Source organism: Lonchura striata, chromosome 20 (genome assembly GCF_050655825.1).
Source record: "Lonchura striata isolate lonStrDom1 chromosome 20, ASM5065582v1, whole genome shotgun sequence".
In the NCBI taxonomy this organism is placed as follows: Eukaryota; Metazoa; Chordata; class Aves; order Passeriformes; family Estrildidae; genus Lonchura; species Lonchura striata.
Window position 1 is genome coordinate 8,160,473 of NC_140722.1, and position 18,246 is coordinate 8,178,718.

Consider the following 18,246-nt stretch of genomic DNA (forward strand, 5'->3'; position numbering starts at 1 on the left):
CTCTCATCCAGCAGGAAGGAGAGCTGTTCGATAAAGGCTTTGCACATCATTGCCACGTTGGCAGGAGCTGGTGCAAAAGAGGTTCTGGAATTGTCACAGCTTTGTCCCCTGCCTGCCCCAGCCTCTGGGAGCGGCTCTCACACAGCTGCTCGCAGAAAATGTCAGGAAAGTGTTGTGAAACTTCAGCCTCAGACAGCCACTGAGCTCACACTTACCTCCCCAGGCATTTCAGAGCAGTAATTATGGGTGGCTTGGGCACACACATGCTTTCCCCTTTCTGAAACGCAATTACAGCTGCAGAGAAACAGGAGGAGATTTATGGAGGGAGCACCAGAAGAATCAATATATCAGCCCAGGTGGAAGACCATGATTTTGAGCTGCTGCTGAACTACACTAAAGCACCTAAATTAACTTAATTATGTGTCAAAACAGGTTTACTTGATATATAAGAGATATTTGTTTTAAAAAAACCTCTCAGTTCAGTTTAAAAAAGCAGGCTCGGCTCTCAACCAGCATAGCTCTTCCAATCAACTTTTAAAGACTGGATGTACCATGAGACCCAGACATTTTATAGCTCATCTCAAAGTTATATTTAGGTAACAGGCATTCAGCAATTTACAGACAAAATCAAGTCAGAAATATCAGCCAACTGATACAAGAGAAAATAAGGAGGCAGTCTAGGATGAAGGCTAATCTTTACATGCCTAAGCTTCAGTACTGCCCAATTAGATGTTCATGTACCTGGATGGTGACAGCCACTTTGGAAAATATATTATATATATATTTGTGTGTGTGTGGATTTTTATATATATTTTATATAAATATATGTATATATTTAATATATACATATAAAGAACATAGTCCATTCCCTCCTTCCTCCTTTTCCATAAGTTTGTCACTTTAGGGCAGCATTTCAAAACACAATAACTTGTCTAAACAATTAGCAAACACTCCACCGTGGTAGGCTCTGTCCTGAAGGTGGTGACAGGTGTGAGTGCAGCTGGAACAGGCACGTTGCAAATGGGGTGCCCATAACAAACACCCTGACAGGTCAGGAAAGCACCAGGGCATCTCCCTACCAGCATCACCAGCAACACGAGGACACCTGAAAAGAAGCATCATTTACAATTTCCGTGGTACAGCAGTTCCTGTGTCCAATGGAGAAGCAGCTGGAAACATGAGAATGTTACTGCATTTCAGCTCGGAGATTTAAACTTAAGTCAGGGAGAAACCCAGGCCCAATTGTTTTCCTTTCAGAGGTGGCAGGGTCTCAGCCGTGCTGTCACACATGGTTCCAGGGGGGCTGCTATTCAATAGCAGTGCAGACAGAGCAGAGATCTCCTGCTGCAGAGCTGGGGCACAGAGAGTAACACGCTGCTCACACACAGGCTGCCCGGGCAGGCTCAGGCTGTGACACACCTACAGCTCCCACAGGGACCCCCCTGATTGTGGCAAGCACATTTCTCTCCCTCTCAGGATTTTTCATAGAGGTGCACAGAGAGAAATGAAGGAGAAAACTATTTCTATTTCTGCTCCTTGTTTTTCCTATGTGGAATGTGTTGGGAGAATTGTTTACCTGGAGTGAGTGCTTGATTGGATTCTGGTGAGGATTGTTTGAGCCTGGTGGCCAATCCAATCCACCTGGGGCTGGACTCTTGGGAGAGTGTCACAAATTGTGTTAGAGAAAGTAGTATGTAGTTTTAGTATCTTCCTTTTTATATAGTATATTAATGTATTCTGGCATAGTTATAATAAAGAAATCATTCAGCCTTCTGAATTGAGTCAGACATTGTCATTTCTTCCCATTGGGTTTGCCTGTGTTTACAATACCTGATGCAGCCCCAGACAGGTGACATTGCCACAGCCAGGGAGACAAACCAGGGTCCTGCCCTGTTTCCGTGGAGGCTTTGTAAAAGGTGTCTCAGGAGCACAGGCTCCATGGCTGCATCACGGAGCTGAGTGAGAAAAACCCCTCTTCTCCTCGTCCTGGCCCCAGGGAATGCCATCAGAAACGAGCTGTGCCTTGGCTTGGAGCTTACACGGGACGTTGATGCTTAAGGTGCTGCCACACTTGCATCAACACTGCTGCAGTCAAAGCAGAACTTCTGTGGAAGAAAACAAACCATTAGCAGACAAGAGCAATTAGAGAAATCATCAGGAGACGGCTGGAACCCAGTTCAGTGTTTTCAAGTGCTGCCTCAGGAGAGGGCAGCCTCAGCGAGCAGGTGGGCTCTGCTCCCCTCCCAGGCTCTGTTTCAGGGCTCTCATGGCCTCCAAGCCAAAAGTCTGGTCCAAATCCTTGCCCAGAGCCTGCTGCCGAGCCCAGAGTCTGGATCCAGGGAGATCCCAGACTCACCACCAGCACTGCCAGGTGTGCTCCCTAAGGTCCTGTGCCACAGCTGGATCCCAGCCTTCCTCTGGAACAACACCCGTGAGCTCAGGGACTGAAATAGTTGACAGGGCCGCCCTGAGCTGCTATTTGAAGCACACGGTTAAGCCTCTGTTTTTACTTAACACACTCCAGTCTGTACAGGGACACTCCCTTGTGGAGGGAGAAAGCCAGAGGTCCTTCCCAGAGACAGCCACTCCAAAATCCAGCTCTGGCAGGAGCTGCTCACAGAGCAGCCACCCAGCTGCCACTCAGGGCGTGCCTTGTAAACCCAGCCCACCATGCTCCTGATGTTATGTGCTGCTATGATTCTCAACTCCCCAAATCATGAAGGGAAGATCATTATGTACAAAACATTCATAATAATATAGTTACAATTATAGGATATTACACACCTCACCCCCTGGCTTTATTCTTACCTCTAAGGATGAGAAAAATGTGGTTAGTGCAGGGAAGATGAGTGATAAGATCTGGATACAAACAGCCCCACATTGCAATGAGGAACATAAAAAGATCAGGAAAATGCCCTAAAGTGTTAGGAAAAGTAGAATGCAAGGCCCATGAGCTAATGCACCTTCCCAGAGGCACCTCTTGGGCTCCCCTTCATCCAGGCAAAGGCCAAAGTCACCTGAAACCTCCCCAGCTGCACCACCAAGCCAAAGTCCTGCCCTCTCCCACTAGCATGAGCCAATAAACATGAATTAATAAAAAACCAAGGCACACTACACAGCATTGTTCCACCACTGGTGTTTACCTTTGTGTTCAACACAAGTAAAGCTCAGGCTTAAAAAAAGCAACATGAATTTCTTGTTAACAGCAGTCACAGGCATCCCTTTATTTCCTTACAACCATACAGACCAGTCAGGCTCCCAGGGTGACCACCTGCCCCCCAAAAGCTGCCCCTCTGTGCCTGGCTGAGGGAGCTGCTCCCCCTTCCCCTGTGCTGCCCCTTTTTAAGCTGCAATCTGAGCCTTGCTGGTGCTGGCAGAAATGATGAAGTGGAAGCTGACACATGTTTAAGCTTTCCTAATTGTCCCCTACGGCCTACTAAGTATAATTACCAAATAATGCCTGGGAACACGACTGCATCCTTGGCAATTAGGGTGATGGCACAGAAGGGCCACCAGCCCTCCCAGCATCTCCTGCTGCAGGTCCCTGGCCAGCCACCTCATCCCAAAGCCTCAGCATCCCACAGGCATTAGCAGAACAGCACCCAGCAATCCACCTTCCTCTAACCAGAGGGGCTGCTCGGGATTTTAGGCCATAAAAATAACAAACTGCCAGCATTCTAAGGATCAAGTGCTCAGAGGAAGGATGATGAGCCTCTACAAATGGTTTATTTGCTCTTCATGCCAGCTGCTCCCTTGTACAAATGTGTCTGCCCAGGTCTGTTCCCCACTGCCCTGAGTTTCACCTGTGGGTTTCATCCTTCAGACCCTGTGGCCCCATCCTGCTCCAGAGGCAGTGCCATGAGATGGAGCTGTGACAGACAACCACCCTCAACAGCCACAATGCCACAGAACCCAAATGAAGAAGGGCACGAAGCCAGAGAGGAGATGTTTTAGCCACTGATAAAGATAACAAAGCTCATGCATCCTTTTCTTACTCTCAGATCTCTGCTCTTTCCAGCAATCCTGTGCCTGCCCTCAGCAGAATTCCTTCTCAGACAAGAGGCAGAGTCATGCTTGCACAGCTCTGAGCAACCTGCTCAGCCAGTTCTCCATGAGTCCTGCTTTTAAATCATCTATTTTGAGAAATGTCTCTGCCTTCACTGTGAGGATGGAACACCCACACCAGGCACCCAAAAATCCTGCCAGGGGTGGGCAAGGCTGTGGTGGCTCCTGCCCAAGGGTGCACTCTGGGAATGGTCTGCTGGTGCTGGGGGCTCCAGAGACCTGCCCCACCTGCACCCTGGGCTCAGCAGCCAGGTCAGGGCACATTCACCAACAGCTGCAGCTACTGTAAACAGGAAAATTGACTGCAAGCATTCCTGGTCAAAAATTATACTGTAAGCTGATGAGAATTGCAGCATTTTCACACTGATTTTTGCTGTAGTTTGGCCATTCTGAAGTCAATTTTTGTTTGCAGTAACTCCAAAATGTGTCTGCCTCTAAGTTGAGGCTGAACCCAGATTTGTTAGCTCATGAGCAGAGATCTTGCAACATCTTAGGAGATCAAAAGCTAGAGGCCAAAATACTTAACTCTTTGGGGACAAGGCAACGAAAAATAAGCAGAGATAAATATTGATGTATTTATATTTTTTTTAACTTACTGTGAGGTCTGTCAGGGACCCTTAAGGGCCATGGCCTGCTCTGCCCCTGCCTTGCTTCATCTCTTTCAGTTTCTGCACAAGCCCTGGACCTGCTGCCACCTCAGCTGGGCTCCAGTCCTGCTCCTGAATTCCCACAACTGATCCAAGACCACCATTTGGTAGGAGCCAGGCATCCTCCCACACTTTCAAATAAGAAAATACAGAGTACAAACAAATTCCAAGTTAATTATAAACTGGGTCATAGCAGCTAAGAAAACACTGGAAGGTAAATATCTGCTCAGGTGAGATAATTCTGCCACCGAATCAATGTCCTACTCCACAAAGGGCCAGCTCCTATTAACAGGTGACTTTTCCATGGGGTTGTACCTGCTTCTCTTCCCAGGAGCTTCCACCCCCTGACATCACAGCTGCTGCTGAAGTAATGATAAGCCTGAGACTTTTTATATGCAAAATGTGTGATATGTTCTTCAAGTGACCGTCCAGGATCTCAGGAGCTCTGAAGGGATGAAATTCAACCACTGGCAATCTGCTGAACAGATAAAATAAAATTAATTCATTAAGATTTTCTCTAAGGACAAGCTCAATGGTTTATGGGGGCTCTTGACAGTTTACTCTTTGCAACTTTAGGAAACGGCAAGAAAGTGATCTGTGGGGAGGAAAATAAAAATTAAAACAAAAAATGAGGACTTCGATCACTTCAGCAGTGGACAGCAATATCTAATTATTGTAGTTCACAGCAAATATTAGACCAAAAATATTAGATCTCCTTTTTCCTTCACCACTGATGGAGCAGGACCACAGCCTTCCTCAGTGCTGACGATGAGGATGGTCATGCCAGGCTTTTGCTCACATGGCTTTTGTAAAATCACCTGGAAGGGAGGACACAGTGACTCATGTACTGTCTGCTCTCCTTCCTCTGTGCCCAGTGGGTGGGCTGAAGCACAGGACCAGCCCTTCCCACCTTTTGTACAGCTGCTACTTCACTCCTCAGACTTTTCTGCCAGTTTTGCTCATTTTGGTTTCGTTACAACTTAAAATTTTAGCAGCAGCTTTTTGAGTCTTGAGAGAATCAGCTCTTATCTTGACTTTTTCACCTTCTGCTGGTGGGGTTGTCTGCAAATGTCAGAAGCATCATTACATTCCAAAAGCTCCTACACTTCAAATCACACCCCATGGACCATCACAGTCCTGCTTTTATCTGAAGTACATTCACCATGTTTGAAGTCTGACAGGACTTCTTGAGGGGCATTACTTCTTTTCAAGATTAAGCACAAGAGAATGTCATGCAAAGACAGATTCTGCAACAACTTTACTGGGATATAAAATAACCAGAATTAGAAAGTTATACTGCTGTCCAAGACAAGGCAGAGAGAGAAGCAAGGACACCAGGAGGTGATGCTTCCTCACTTCTGAAAGGGTTTGTTGCCTTGGAGCGGGATTCATGGAGAAGCAGTAATAGTGCTGGGACAGTGAGCTGGGTTTGGATTGAGCCTGTCTTGGCTCCAGCTCTTACCCAAAGCCCAGAACCACACTGGGCAATGCCTTTTGGCCTGGGCAGTGCCCTCCTTTGGGCTTTTCATGGCAAGGAAAGCCAAGTCTCTGCAGCAGGAAAACAGGAAATGGGAGTCTGGTGTGAGAGCCCACCCAGCACATGTTCATCCCAGAGCACTTGCAGCTCATACAAAAACTTTCTGTTTCTTTTGAATACTTCTCGTGGATTCCTCTGGATTCTCAGTAACTGTCTGAGCACTGGAAATAAGTCGTGTTTCATCATGAAAGCCTCTATTGTTTTTTTCTACTTTTAGCATGCTGCATTTAATACCACCCATTGGCTCCAAGAGCACTAAGAGAAACAGAATCCACTACTAAAAGAACTCAGAAAAGTCAAATCCCTTGTTTAGGGGCATGTGTGACAGGATGGCTGCAGCATTTCCACTGGAGTCAGCTTCCAATGGCTCCACAGGGAACAGAACAGAGCCATCAGCTCAGCACAGGCTCCACATCCAAGCAATATTCATTAAAATACCAGGAACAGGAACCACCCCCTTACTTCCTCAAAATCAGCTGTTTGGGGAAATGCATGGGAAACAGCATGATGCATTTGCAAATAACAGCCCCACTCAGGTGCTGGCAATGCCTCTGGAAGCTGGAAAAGATTCTGAACATGTACATCAGAGCATTGAGTCATGATCAGAGCTTTAATCTAAATTTGTTCCATCGATGTGGCAGGAGATTTGTTCCACACCAAGCTGTTTACGTTTCGATGTGCAAGTGAGTAGATTTAGCTCATGTTTCAGTCTTCTAGAAGTCAAAATATTTCTTAGAAACATGGCCCATTTAATTCTGCTTGTTCTTTGCTGCTGGAACACTATTAACATGCATGCTGCTTTTATTTGGATGCCTTCCTATCACTCTTCAACTTATTTCTAGTGGGCACTTCTCCAAAACCACAATCCCCCGTACGGGCAATTTACTTAAGAGTTGGGTTTGATGATCCTTGTGGGTCCAAATATTCTGTGATTCTGTAATACCACCTCAGATATTCTCTGTGGTCCCAGCCCAGAGACGGCCTGGACTGCAAAAGAGTGATAAAGCATAATGTAGCAAAGATCATCTCCATGTGTTAATCAGCACTGATGAAAAACAAATTTCATATTTTTCAAATCCCGTAAGGGTAAATGTAATTTGGTGAGCTGGACAATGTGTAACTGGAGTGTGTGAACCAACCAAAGCTTCCAGCAGAGCTGGTGGTGTCACAGCCCAGGGAGGGAGGGAGCAGGTACCTGTGCCTTCAGGACTGGAGCAATGTCACCACAGAGCTGATCCCATCAGGAGATCAGCTCCTGCTTTCCGTGCTGGAAAACCTGCACCTCACACAGCTCATGCAGGGTTAACAGAGGATAGCCTGACAGATCATGTGGCTGGGGCTCAGGTGAGCCATCCCCCAGAGGAGGGAGCACATCCAGATCCCATCAGCTACACACCAGCTCTTTATAAGGAAGGAATTCAGAACTATTCATTAGACAAATCCACAAATGTGCAAAAAGAGCAAACCCATTACTGGCTCTTGCTGTGATAGCCATCAGACAGGTGCTGGGCTCCTCACTGGATTAGGAGAGCCCTAGATGCAGCTTGTTGGGATTGGGAGCTCTGTAACAATTTTAAAGGAGAAAGAACAATGCCCCAAGGCCATCTGTAGTGCCTGTGAGAAGGAAAAGACCCTCAAAGCCCAGCACATACTGAAATCCTGGTCATGCAGAGTGTAAATCATTATCTTCTTGCAGGCACACTGAAAAGGATTTCTCCTCTCACCCACCAGGAAGGTGTGGCACATGAAGTTGCTCACTGTATTGGAACCAGCATCAACAACAGGACAGTGATCCAACATATTCCTGCCAGGAATTATTTGCAGACAAATGTGATCCATCAAGTACAGCCCAGGAAAAACCCCATTAACATGCAACAAACATCATGAGGCCAAAAAGACAAGGAATCAGGAGGCAGAAAAACTAATTGCATGAAGGCTGCTTAATTATTTTAAGGTTACAAGAGAAGCCTGACAGGATATGGGCTCAATATAGCAGGCATTGCAGAAATTTCTATCAATCTTATCACAATTCTGCCCTCCTACTAGAGCAGTACAGCCATGAATGCTGACCAGCATCAACTGACTGATTAAGACACAAATCTCAATATTACTAATAAAACAGCAAGTGCCAGAAATAATAGGCACTATGAGCGTGTTCAGTTTCAGCTGCAGAAGAAAAAAAAGAACTTTTATGGTGTCTTGCCAATAAATTCATCTCTGGGGAACCATGAAAACAGAGGATGCCTTTCTGTAAAGCAGTCACTGATGGCCTCTGAGCAGAGAACATCTCCAGCTCTGCATGACAATGACAGCAGGGCATGAGCCATGGAGCAGATCCTCAGCCAAGCCTGAGTGGGACAGGTCCCTGTGCCTGACAGGCTGCATGGAGGAAAGGAATTCCAGGGCAAATAAAGAGGGCACAACAGGGAAAGTTATAGAAAATCAAAGAATATTAAAGAGGAGAGGTTAGATTTTAAAAAGGCAAAGAAAGGATCAGAGGAGAGGAATTTATAAAAATATCCAAACTTTGAACCTCTGCAGTGGTCACAGACAAATTTCTGACCTAAACAGATTTAGACAGTGAAGCTCAATGAATTAGATCCACATCCAGGTTAAACAGGAGTTCAGAAGAGCAAGTGCCATTCCTGACCTCCCTTCCATGCAAAACCAGTGCTACACACAAGTTCTGTGCAAATCCTCCACTCTATTTCTAGAAGGAAAACCAGAGAAACCTGGCACAGAGCTGCCACTCTTTGCTGAGGAATATGGGATAGAGAGGAAATCTCCTTTTGCAGTGGGAGGCAGTAGAATTTTGGGAGCTGTTAAAAACTGCAAGAGAACGGAAGACAAAGATGCATGTTCACATAATCCATACAGAAAAGGCAGCAGAGAAACAAGATTTGGAAAGGGTCACTCAGGAGAAGGATGCACCATGTGCTCTTCCTGCAAGCAGGAAAATCTGGGAAGGAGAAGTCAAATGCAGCTGCTCTTCATACAATCCCTTAGACAGGACAACAGCCAGGCCCGGGCTCTGGCAACCCAGTGATTTACAGCCTAAAATCAGAGAGTGCTAATAGAAAAATAACAGCCTGTCAATGTAAGTGATGGTGCTTGCAGAGGCCTGCCAGCCTCCTGAAGCAGCTGCTCACCATGACCTGCCAAGGAATGGGAATGACCAGGAGAAAACAGGCTGTTCTGCCTGGAGAGACAGGGATTTCTCTGGTTTACAGGTCCTGGACAACCCCCTGAGCAGGATGCTCAGACACCCAGCAGCGATCTCGAGATCAGCACCTGGTACTCTAATGGAAGAAACAGAGTTTCTGCCAAAAACAAGAATATCAGTGAAAAAATAGGTGAATGCTGTAAGCACAGGTGGAGAAAGAAGCACAGGGACAACTGGTTAAAAACCAAGATCAAATTTTGGCTTTGAAAAGGGGCCCAGGCAAGAAGTTCACACCTTAGCCATGTACCAAAATACCAGGAAATTAGTGCCTCCCTGTACTAGAGAAAACTGCTTTGCAAACAGAAAAGGCATTTTTAAAAGGAACCTCTTTTGACACTTTCTCCATTCCCTTGCCATGGAGCACAAAGTGGGGGTGGCTGAGGAGCAGCTCTGGCCCTGCAGCACCTTCCCAGGTTTGCTCAGTTCCTAAAAATCCCAAAACAGCCTGTGGTTTGAAAGGATCCAGGAGCACACTTTAACAGCAGCAAAGGGGGCCCAAAGAAACAATTTTAACAGCCAATTTCTAAACATTTGTGAGTACTCAAGAATTTGCAAGCTGCTCATGGGCTGAAATTCCCCCATATGCAAAGCTTATGTGTAAATAACAAAACAAACCAAAAAAATTCCACAGAGATGACCCAGGTTAATCCCAACATATAATCCCATTTCCCAGCTCCTTCACTGAAAGCCTTGCACAAACCCCGGGCTGGTCAGAGCACAAAGCAAAGCCCAACATTACCACCTGGTGGAAATCCTCTTCTACTACAGCCACAAAGAGGAAAATCATTACTTTCATTTTGCAGAGTAAAAGAACCTGGGTTTAGACAGTGGCAGTGTTACACCAATGTCAAGCTCAGACCTGCACGCCAAGGGCCCACCAGGGGCTTTGGGTTTAAAAAACACAAGTTTGGCACCACAGAAAAATTACTCTTTCAGAGAGAAAGGCAACAAGTCCACATGCAAAGCAGCCTCCATGTGCCCATGTCATTTCCCTTGAGTCCACATATACAGATGCCAGAGAAGATGCACAAGGATTTTTTTAGTAAGATAACAAAATACTTAGAGGTAGATAGAACATGACAGCCACAGAAGACTCAACATTACAATATCCACCACCATCAAACCCAGCCATTTAGGAGGCCAGATGCCAGCAATCAGGATTTTGACTCTTGGAAGCAGTGATTTAACATTCACATCTTTTGTTATTGCAAAATTGTTTGGACAGGAGAACCCCCCGTTGCAGAGACCCCCAGTTACCAGGCACACAATTGAGCACAAGTTTGAGGTGGGGGCAGGTTGGGTCCGGGACACATCCATTTGGATTTTTTGAGGTGGCTACTTAGTCAGGGCCACAGACCCCTGAGCATGAATGGCAGCCCTTTTCCCTGGGAAACAAAAATTGACACCCCAGGTTCCTGATGTCAGTTTGTAGGGTGTGCTTGGGACTGTCAGTGCAGCACAAGCTTGAGGTGGGAGCAGGTTGAGTCTGGGACACATCCTGCACCATTTGGATTTTTTGAGGTGGCCACTTAGTCAGGGCCACAGGCCCCTGAACCAAACGCCGGCCCCTTTCCCTGGGAAACGGCGCAGGATGTGTCCCAGGGACACGCTCCCATTTCACATTGCTCAGCCCGTGTTCACATCCACATTTCACATTGTTTAGCCCATGTTCACATTCACATTGCTCAGCCATGTTCACATTTCACATTGTTCAGCTGTCTTCACATTCACATTGCTCAGCCCGTGTTGCTGAACTGCTGAGCACATCCCCAAGAGGGAAAACAGGGAGGAAATAGCAAGGAGAACAGCACAAACAATAGAGCTGTAGATAAAAAAAAAAAAGGCAGATATCTCCCAGCTTTATGGCAGTCCAGATACAGACTGCTCTGAGTGGTTTTAGAGCATCTTAAACATCAACCATGAGGCTGGACTCTTGCTGGATCTCATCAGTGTTTGGGTGCTGGTGGATGGCTGAAAACAGCACAGAAGGGGGATGGGAGAAGGGAAAAAGTAAGAAATAGGAATGAAATGCAAATAAAGAGAGACACAATCAAAGAGTGTGAATTGGAAAGGGAAAAACAAAAACAAAAGGGGGAAGCTGAAATGGTGGGAAAGTTTGGTACTAGAATGTTCAACTTGGAAGGAGGATAATATTAAAATCCCAGCAGCATGGCCTGATCCCATTGTGCAATGCAGGAATCCCAGATCTGAGGCACAGACCTGTCCTGCAGGAGCCTGCCTGTGTGATTTCAATGGGAGCAAAGGAAGCATCATGGATCTTATCAGTGGCTGAGCAGGAGACAAGGCAGAGCTGAGGAATGAACTTTATTTGGTGGAACTTTACCAGTTCCAAGGAACACCTGCAAAAGAGGAAGGATCCCAGAGAAGGATGTTGTGGTTGGAGGCTCAGTGCCTGTGAATGCCTTGTTTTCAGGGGAGGATATGGCAGGGGAGGCCATTTGGTTTAGTCCACTGCTTCTGCTTCCTCAGAGTCCAATGGGACATAAACAGCACAGGGGGAGTCTGAGGGAAAACAGAAAACAGGAGGGCATGGAGGGGACTGACCACTGAAGGTGGAGGAAGGAAAAACAGAATAAAAAGCCAAAGGGGACTAGAGGAGCTACAGTATTTCTGTGCATACAGAGGTTTGGGACAAACAGAAGCTGAAGGTGCATCCTTGGCACTGAAGAAAGGCCATCAGAGCAACAACATTCCCCCAGGATTCCTCTCTACAGCCCAGAGAGCAAAGGTTGTGTGAGGATCCACAAGCCTCCAGGGGCAGTGCCTATTCTGGGTAGAGCCCAGAGCTACAGAAGGATCATGATCCTGCTGTCCCTGCTGGCCTGGGGTGCAGCCACCATCTCCAAGGGACACAGAAGATGCAGGAGAAGCAGCAGCAAAGTACAATTCCCATTTTGATATGGGAAGGTACAGGACGAGGAGAGCAGTAGGAGTCCCACTTATCGACTGCTATCCATATTTATATTGTGCTAGTATCTTATGAGCAATAAAAATATCCAAGGACAATTTTATAGACCAGATTCACAGCCCATTTGAGACACAGCCACAATAGCAGTTTGTTACACTGTCTTACATGAGGCCTTCAAAGTCCAGGGCTCTTGGAGAGAATCTATGAAAGATTGTCTCCTGGCCAGAGAAAAATGCATAGCTGTAAGCCTAGAAGAAAGCTACAAAAGATTGATAAACATCATTTCTGCATAAAATAAATATATTTTAGATATATTTGTCTCCACATCATTTCACAGAAAATAGTAAAAAATTAAATAAACTTATAACCTGCAAAGCAGAGATGAGAAATGAGTGGTGACCTGAAATTCTCCATGAGTAAAAAATTTGCAGAGTTCCCAGGAGCTGCCAGAATTGCTTTACACCAAGGAATGCTCAGGGACCCTTTCCCAGAAGGGAGGCACAGACTCATAGAGTCCTGGAGTAAAGGAGGCATTTGCCCCCTTGGAGCAGAATCCCACCAGTAATCCAAGGCCATGGCACAGCTGTCCCACAGCGAGGGAGGAGATCTTGACACATTTGTTGTCACAGATATCAAAGAATTTGGTGCCAGGTCTGCAGAGGGAGATCCTGTGACACAGGAGTAACCATGGTGGCTTCACACACTTTTAACCTCAGGCACCCACAGCCATTTCCAGAGTGTGCAGGGTATTGGATGTGCTGGTAACATCCCTAAATCACAAACCAACTGAAAAAGGCAACATTCCTTTGACTTCCAAGAAAAGGACACTGCATGACCCCAGAAGATGCAGAAAACTCTGTAAATATCAGAGAATCACTGTCTGGTTTGAGTTGGAAGGAACCTCAAACCTCAGCTAGTTTCAACCCCCCTGCCATGGCCAGGGACACCTTCCACTATCCCAGGTTCCTCCAAACCCCATCCAACCCAGCCTTGTGCACTTCCAGGAATGGGGCAGCCACAGCTTCTGTGGGCAATAGTTCCACCCAGCAAACTGACATTGCTCAGACCCACATTTTTTGATGTAGCCCTTGATTAATGTCCCCAGGCTGCAGAGCAGAAGCAGGTTGTTTTCAGAATTTGGGCAAAGGCTGCCACCATCTGCCTCTTTAGACTTCACTGTCACCTAAAGTGACAAACAGGTTTCCTCGTGCCTCTGCTCTTGGATGAGCTCTGTCCCAAAAGTGCTGTAAGTCAAATGTTTTTCAGCCACAATAACCTTTAGAGGCAAACTAAAAGTTCAAGCAAAACTCCACAAATAATGTTAGCTTGAAGCTCAATGATGCCAAAAAGGAGAGAAACAGGAATCAAGGGTCCAACTGCACCTCTCCAAAATCCAGCCTTGTGACCTTGTGCTCAGCCTAGAACACTTCAGTCAGCCAGTAGGAACCTGAGTGTGTTTGAGATGATCCTGTTTAAAAAGACCCTCCTAGGAAATTAATGAAAAATTGTTTGTTCTCCATCTCAGTTCCTAAAAGGCAGCAATACAAAGGTAAATAATTTCTCTCAGATATATGCAACCATCAGTCCATGCACACTCCCACCTTGTGACACTGCCCTGTCCCTGCTGTCTCAGCACCCAGCTGTGCAAACCCTGAAATCTCCTTGAAAGATTCCACTCTGGATGAAGAAGAGAGAGGTACAAGGCCAAGGAAAAAGCTGGGGGTGGAATGAAGTAAGGGGCAGCAGGGGGGATATATCATATCATCATATTTCACTTCACTGGAAGCCCTTATAATCCCTAAAGAATCAGAAATGTTTGGTTTTTGAAGCACAGAATCAAGAATGGAAATGGAGGGGCCTCACAGCAGAGGAAGGATGCAATCCAACACCTACTTATGGTGGAACTGGAATCTTTATCCTTCTGCTAAATATCTATCAAACTTGCACTTTTCCTTAGAAATGCATGCTCTAGTCTTGCCCTGCCTTTAGTATAAGAAAGGGAAAAGTGGTCAATGCAGAATTTAATTCCATGAGTTCATTTCACCATGGTCATAGACTCTTTTTGCAAGAGGTTCTTACACCTTTAGTCTCCTCCTCCAGCCCCAGTGCAATCTCTCTCCAGGCTGGATTAACCTCAGTTCTTTCAATCTTCCTGAATATGCCATTTTACCTCTAAATCCAGACCCCATGAAAATAGCTGTCATAACTTATATCCTGATTTGCCTTTGTAACAGGCACAATCTTCTACATTCATGGTCTCATATACAATAGCCTAACCAGACTGGTTAAACCCAAAAGAGAACCCATTTGAAGGAGTCATTTATCACCAAATCCATTACTTTATAAGAGACATTCTTAAATGAGGAACTGGTTTATTAAGCCAATTCCATCAGGGAGGATGCTCATGTATTCTATTTGATGGAGAAATTAATGCTTAAGGAGCAAACACATTTCCTGGTAGCACAAGAGAACCAGTTAAAGTGGAAGACAAATCCCAGCAGCTCTGGTTGCAGGGTTGGGTTTCAGAAATACCCTATGACTTTCCAGCACAGGATCCCTGCTTCTGAATTTAGGTTGCACATAGTCCAAACCCTTCCTGCAGGACAGACAGTGACATCATGTGCATAGCACCAAAGGAAGCAGAATTAATTACTGAGGTTCTGTTGTGCTGACAGGAGGAACTATGGAAGATGGCCATGAAAATAAACACTGCCTACGACTGGTAACAAATAGTGCTCCTTTCCTTACCTTTTTTTTTTTACTTTTTTTCTTTTTTAATACATCAGGAAATTACTTTTGCAACTGCTACTCTTTCAGCTTCATCTTTCATTCCAGAGGACAGTGTCATTAGCCAGGCTGTGAAGCATCACAGTCAATGCCAGCCTTCAGAAAGTGTCATCGATGCCTCTATTGTTAATATTATCTGTAATTTCTTCCATTGTCTGCAGAACCCATTCAAATCTGTGAAAACAAGCATAGTAAATTCAGACCTAGACTTAACCAGGTAATTCATAACTGAGAACAAAAGATCATAGACATGGCTGGCTGTAATAGATGAATCAAAAGTGAACCCCAAAAGAGCCCTGCGGCACACTTCCAGAGTTTCCAAACCATTTATTAGAAGCCTGAATGGTGCAGTTTATGGCCATTACACACCTAGACAGGTATGACAAACAGTTCTTTTTAAATTGGCTATTGGGACATACTGCTTTCCAGTTTGCACACATATCTGCAGTGATTTTGCACATAGCACAAACCACTATGTAACTCTGAAGTATTAAACTTGCATTGTGATTACTGCTCACTAATAAAAACTTTCCTAAATTGGTCGAAAAGGAATCACAGGTTGCAGTTGTTATGTTGCCTTACTACTGGAAGCCTCGAGCCTGAATGCTACTGCCTTTAAATATTGAATGTTTGAAGGAGGAAGCAAAGGAATATTTTTCATAAGAGGCACATAATAAATTAGGAGGAGAGGAAATTCATCTCCTCAAGTATTTCCAGAGATGTTTCCCAGCCAGTTTGTTGTTTACTGTAAGTGATCAGAAATAATATTTTCCTCTTGTTGAGCAGGAGAGGTATCTGTGAAAGACAGACATTGACCCCTGTCTGAGAGTTTCCTTGACTAAAAAACAGTCTGATTGCTGAATGAATTATGTGGAGTTTGACAGCACAGGGAATCTCATCACTGCAGAATGGGGGAACCAGCGGCAGTACAGTAAATGTGCTGAAAACGGCTTCTAATTGTGCCAGGGGAGGTTTAGGTTGGATATTAGGGGAAATTTCTTCCCTGACAGGGTTGTCAGGCACTGACACAGCTGTCCCAGGTCAGTGGTGGAACTTAAAAGCTCTGTGGATGCAGCACTTGGGGACATAGTAGCCTTGGCAGTGCCAGTGGGACAATGGGACTCAATAATCCTGGAGGGCTTTTTCAACCCAAACCATTCAGTGATTTTTCCAAGGTCACTCTTTCTGTCCCTCTCTCTGAGGAAAGGCCTCTGCTTGCCAAGCTTTCCCAGCCCAGGTAACCCCTCACAGCTCCTGCCAGCGTGAAGATGTTTTACACAGATCAGCCTTACCTGAAACAAAAGGAAACCAGTTAGCAGCAGCTCTTCGTGTCCCACGCTGCAGCACCCTGTCAGAGGCTGTCACTTGCTGGGGTGCCACTCACCCTTGCAGCAGCACATTCCATCTGTTCCCACCTCCCTGTGCACCCACAGCTCACAGGGAGAGGCTCCAAGGTGGCTGGGGGAGAGGCTGCCAAACCTCTCCTGCCATTTCCTCCCCTCTCCCAGAACGCCCTTCCTCGAGAGAAAAACTGAGATTAAACACAGGTTTGTACTGGGGTCTTGGAAACGGACCCACCTCCACCATCCCTCATTTTAACCTCATCTGCTCATCACTCCATAAATATCAACCTGCAGAGCTTTGGACATGTTAAGATTTATATCCATGCTGTCCACTGAGATTTAATGCCTCCTGAATGTCCATTCATCCTTATGCATACCCTGGGGACAAATCAGAGTCAGAGAAGATTGACAGGCAACCATTTTATGAAATATTTTTAAGAGGAAAATGTCTGCAAAACATCTGTTGGACTTGAAAACAAAAATTACACCAGTTCCTGTGTCCTACAGCTCTGAGAGGTCAGACAAAAGAATTTTTATATATAAATACATATATATATTTATATATAAATAATAGAAATGTATATAACATAGCTATATATAATATTTAATATTATTGTATGTTGTCATCCTGTTTCAATATTTATACAGTTTAAATAAATATTTGTACCTATAATAATACATATCAAAGTTAAAGATATATTATTTACAGGCCGGAGTTCACAAAGCCAGCCAGCTGTGTTGAAAAAGAGAAGAATCATTTTTACAGAGAGCAGCCTTTGCCTCCTCAAAGCTAGGGTTGCCTTCTGAAAACTTCCTTTTTGATCTTAAAAGTTTTGGTTTAGTTTAACTTTGTTCCTTCTCTATTAAAAGGAAAAGATTAAATGGAAGATAAAGATTGTCTCATTGAGTTTACATCTGCACGGCCTCAAATATACCATTTTCTTTCAGAGAGCCTGACTCTTCAGCTTAACAGGTGTTACTCAAAAGAAATCCCATTTGTTTTGCCTTTCTTTGGCTGGACTTTGCCTGTCTCAAACCCAGCTCCCTTCCTGCAGCACAGGACTACTCCCTCCTGCCCAGTGCACCCATCCCTCCTCTCTAGCCACACAACAGTGCACTGTTCCTTCCTTTCCCTAGGGCTGCTTTCCCACACCAGTTTTCCTGTTTGCAGTTTTCCCTGTGCCACTCCGTGGCACCATTTTGTCCCTATGCATTTATCCTCTTCTGCAGCCTTCCCAAATTTCTCCTCCCATACACACCCACCACGTTCTCTGGTCACGCACGTTTAACATCCCTCCTTCCACTCACTCCAGGCCCATTAACTCTCCAAATGGAATTTCTGTGAGGAACCAAGAGGCCCAGACACCTCTCACCCCAAGAGATCTCACTCATGAGGCCACTCAGGTTTCCTTCCTGCTGATGGTGCTTTGGGTTTGCTGCCTGCATTCAGAGCATCACCAGAGCAGTGCTGCACTCCCTCCACACCCACTGCCTTTTCACACTGCCACCAACCAGAAGTGGTTATTATGAATTGGCAATGGCTCCATCTCACCTCACTTCCTCCACATTACAAGATCAGTAATTCCTCAGCTGTCCTGACAAATTCCCCCCATCTACCAGCACCCTGCAATAACAGCCCACATTATTATCCCCTTTTTCTTGTACTAGTACAGGATTAGAGGCACAGGGTGTGTACCATCAGAAATCCATGGTAC